Source organism: Berghia stephanieae, chromosome 7 (genome assembly GCF_034508935.2).
Source record: "Berghia stephanieae isolate SIO BIC M18660-M18661 chromosome 7, UCSD_Bste_1.3, whole genome shotgun sequence".
NCBI lineage: Eukaryota > Metazoa > Mollusca > Gastropoda > Nudibranchia > Aeolidiidae > Berghia > Berghia stephanieae.
The window spans coordinates 19,449,226-19,454,225 of NC_088366.1; the positions used below are offsets into that span (position 1 = coordinate 19,449,226).

General features: G+C 38.8%; 1 protein-coding gene across 1 annotated transcript in view; it reads right to left on the minus strand.

Annotated features, from left to right (window-relative positions):
- LOC144976844 (uncharacterized) overlaps positions 1 to 4,466 on the minus strand; it is a 7,031-nt gene extending 2,565 nt beyond the window's left edge. The window contains exon 1 of the mRNA XM_078921352.1: positions 4,364 to 4,466. The gene's annotated coding sequence lies outside the window, so the exon portion shown is untranslated. The remainder of the gene's footprint in view (positions 1 to 4,363) is intronic.
- Between the last annotated feature and the right edge of the window lie 534 nt (positions 4,467 to 5,000).

Genomic DNA, 5,000 nt, shown 5'->3' on the forward strand with positions numbered 1-5,000 from the left:
GTATATATATATATATATATATATATATATATATATATATATATATAAAAGTTTAAGTAACACTTAAGTATTTAGTTATATATACATTGCATTATTTTATACCTATCCAGTATCTTACTATACTACACATTTTGCTTATCTTGACGTTGGCACTTCTTACTTTCCTTATACACATATCATTGCATTCTTTCTCACCACAACTCATCCTACTCTTTGTAACAATATTTAAGTTACTCTGAGCATACATAGCATGTGTATCATTATCTATCTGATTTCCTCCCGGCCTATTTATCTCTACTCTATTCTCGTCTGTGCGCTATTCTTTATATTCAGTGTTCCACCATCCCTGCCCCCCCCCCCTCCATTTCTTATACATATATATTTATTTCACACGCATGAGGTAACCTACAAAATGAATATGCTCGTGTTATCATATCATCACATTGTGGTAATACCTCTAATCATATCAATGACTAAATCAAACTGCTTGTAGAATCCTTATCTAAGTTCGATTTCGGTTTTTATTTGTGAAAAAAAAATACATTACAATTAATGACAATAAGTTATCAAAATTCTAGAAAAAAATTTTTAATCCCATCAGTTTAGTTTTGTAAATATTATTGTGTGGGATTGATTTAAATGCTAACTGACGAAAATGAGATGTTCATACTTCTAGACATTTTGCTATTTTGGTGCCATGTTCAACCCCGACAAGATTACTATAAATATTTTTTTTTAAATAAATAGAGCGACAAATAAATAAATAAATAAATAAATACTACGATAAACAAATATATATAAATATAATATATATATATATATATATATATATATATATTATGTATTCAGAGAGAGAGAGAGAGAGAGAGAGAGAGAGAGAGAGAGAGAGAGAGAGAGAGAGAGAAATAAAATTAATAAATAACTTAATCTATAGATAAATATTTTTTTTAATTATATAAATAAATGAATAAATAAGTAATTAGATACTTTAATTAATTAGATAAGTATATAAATAAAAACTTGAAATACTTTCCTGGGTGCGATGTATCACAAAATCATTTCTTAGAAACATAATAAGAAGATTTCACATCTCTATTATTCATTACTGAAAATGTGAACAAGCGTATTTAAAAGGCACTAACGAAAGAGTGAAAATGGAGAGGCTTCGTATAGGAACTATTTTGCATCTTATTTTATTTGTTTTCCACGTTAATTTGTGTATTGTTGTGCTGACGAAGGGTTTGTACCCGATACGTCCATTGTCTGTTATATTCCCATACGTAGCCTCTCCATTTTCACTCTTTCGTTAGTATTTTCACGATCACCGGCTTCAGGCAGCCCCTGCTGTTTTCTATTTTAAAGGCACTAACATACCGTAACGTGTTACATGTTACGTGTTGCTGTTGGCCAGGGATCCTTTGAAAAGCGCTTTGATCATGTTTAGTGGGTATTGCTCTTAACTCACATTCTCTCACCATACTCAGGTGTAAAATGAGTGCCTGGTCTCTATCCGAAAAAATTGTAATATCGCCAAATAGGCGTCATGTCCCGTCCTAAATGTTAAATGTTACTGTTGGTCAGGGACCCCATTGTAAAGCGCTCGCTTTGAGCACGTTTAGTAGATATTGCGCTTTATAAAAGCTCACTTTTTTCTATTTCAAAGTGTGAGTTTTGGGCTGAATTTTCTAATTCTGATACTTTAAAAGGTTGAGCGCAATATCCGCTAAATATCCACTCAAAACGCTTTACAAAGGGTCCTTAGCCAACAGCCCCCCTCGTGGATCTTTACCTTGCAGTGGTGAGGGGGCTTGAGCCATACGGGAGGGCAAAGGTGTAAATCCCGGTCGACCGTCACGAGACCATCCCGGGTATCGAGCCAACGAGCCACATGAGCTGCTCGTCCCGGTGTGTGACTAAATTTGATTCAACCCGGTGCCCGAATAGCAGCCCTATCCCGGGCGCCACACTATTATCCTTGAGTCCCAATCAGTCCCGTCAATGGCGAAGCGGTCTGCCGCCTAGCCAAATAATACCGCGTTCGTGTCGCCAGGGTCGTCGGCACGTCCGAGAAAAAAGCAAACGTCCCATGCATCAATTGATTCGCGGCCTGCCAATCGGAAAATGCGACGGCGGGGATGGCGAACTGACGCACATATTGTCCCTGAACGTCGAGAGCCAGAGTATGGCAAAAAATGAGCTTTTATCAAAGCTATTGGCCGCCCACTGCGTAGATATCCTCCTGTTACAGGAGACCCACCTTTATCAGGCGCGCAATCTTCCCTATTCCAGATCCTAGGCTATACGGTGGCCCAATGCGAGGACACTTCGAGGCTCAAAGGAGGGGGTTAGCGTTTACGCTAAAGAGCCATCGAAGGTAAGGGTCATTGAGAGCGTAACGGACAGCAATGGGGTGAACCGAATTTCCGTGGAAGTAGGTGGACTGTGTTTGCATAATATTTACAAACCACCTAGAGCGACTTGGACTACACCACCGGTACCAGTGGTCAGCCATCCTTCCATCTGTCTGGGAGACTTTAATAGCCACCATCACGAATGGGGCTACCAAGACTGCAACGAGGCAGGAAGACAACTCCGCTCATGGATGGACTGTAATGATCTATACCTAGTGTACGATCCTACAACCAAGGGTACCTTCCGGGGTACCCGCCATAAGAAGGAGTATACTCCAGACCTCACCCTCGTAACGAAAGGCGCGAACGGTGAACCGCTGCAGGTGAAGCGAACAGTCCTCGGGGACTTTCCGCATAGCCAGCACAGGCCGGTTCTTGTCACAGCTGGGGTGACAATACCGAGGGTGCAGTCTCTCCCACTTTGCAGATGAACTTCAGGAATGCTGACTGGGAGGAATTCAGTTCCTATATCGAGCAGGTCTGCCCTGCCATTCCTCCCAAGTCCAAGAATATAACCAGATTCAGTAGGCTACTGGTTAAGAGCGCTCAACGCTCTATTCCACGGGGCAAACGGAAATTCTACACCCCTTGCTGGACAGCAGAGTCGGAAGAGCTGTACCGAGAGTACCAGCAGACCCAGTCCCAGGACGCAGCGGATAGACTACTTCAGTCTCTGGCAGAGGGAAGGAAGCAACGGTGGCAGGAGACTGTGGAAAGTGTCGACTTTACACACTCCAACCGCCACGTTTGGCGTTTGATAAAGAAATTGGACCCAGATCGGAATTACGCGAACGCTGCACCGGAATGCAAGGCAGACACAATTGCCAATTGCTAAGAACCGTAGTAAGCGGGTCCCTAATCAGGCTTTTGAGCGCGGTGTCCGCAAGTCGTACCGTGCGATTTTGGACTCGCTACCTGCGGAGGAGTCGGACTGGACGGCCCCGTTCAGTCCCCGAGAAGTGGGTGCAGCCATTAGCGAAGTAAAGAACGGCAAAGCATTACAAATAGTAGATATACAATGAGTGTTCATATTGTTTTTATACTACGAGTTATCCTCAAAATTTCAATTGATGCGAGTTTTGAAGATAATGAGTCATCATCATCATCATCATCATCATCATCATCATCATCATCATCATCATCATCATCATCATCATCATCATCGTCGTCGTCATCATCATCATCATCATCATCATCATCATCATCGTCATCATCATCATCATCATCATCGTCATCGTCATCATCATCATCATCATTATCATCATCATCATCATCAGTATCATCATCATTACATTACCATTTTTTTTATATGATATAATATAACCCACTGCTTTGAATTGGTTTTGTGGCCGGATGAATCAGACCCCTTAAAAGGGAAGTTTGGAATGAAATTGATAAGAAATACGAACTTTAGGAGTTGCAATGGAAGAAGTATTTGAGGGCTGGTTTTCTACAACTCGTTAAGTCGATTTTTCTACTTTTTGAGATTTTCCATCCATGAAATTAATTGAAACGTAAACTTTATTTTAAGCATCAATTGACACATGAATTTTCCTAGGTATGTATGAATTTGAAGTTTAAATTTTATAAAATAACAAACCGAATGATAAATTTTAGAGGAAATAATCCTCAATATCTCAAAATAGGAAAAAAAACAGAATTAGGAAGTTTTAGAAAACCACTCTACATTTATATTTGACAATGAATGGAAAATAGTAATTAACCCTAATTTTCATGGATGTGGCAAAAAAAAAAAATAGCACTACAATATCCAACACCTAGTCGGTCCCAACAAAAGGGCGCTCTGAAACGATTGTTTCATATAATTATACAAGCTAATTCTTGGTTATAATCTCTTAAAATTACCTAATTCCAAATGTCTTAGATCCAATTCGCAAGAGAGTCTAAATAAAACATCCAATTCTAACTGTCTAAGTCTAAGAATAACTCACCAGTAAAAAGTCACCACTTGAATGGATACAGAACAATATTTCTTCAAAATTTAAATGTACCAGCTCTTATATAGAAGTTAAATCGAATGATATATCATACTAATAGCATGGCATTTATGCTTTATGGTGTTCCCAGCCCTGCGTCACGGTTTTGCATGATTGAGTCCCGCTGCTGAGAAAAGCAGTGAATATACTTATTCTATTAATGTCCCAAAATAAGAAAGGACATTTCTTGGAAAGGATTTGTTTACTGTTGAGCCATAGCAAGAGCCAATAATATGTGGGTATATTTAATTTCATAATAAAAGGCTATGAATTGCGATGTATCGAAGTCTTAAATGACCTACTTCATTGGAAGTATTAGAAACCATTTATGAACTATTTCCACTACCACGACTACCACAACAACAACAACTATTACTCATAACATCTACTTCTACTATAATACTACTACATACTAACATACTACACTACTACTACTATCTAGATACTACTACTACTCAATCTACTATATACTACACTATACTATCTATACACTATTACTATACTACTATAACTACTACTACTACTACTACTACTATCTACTACTACTACTAACTATACTACTACATACTACTACATACTACTATTAATCTAT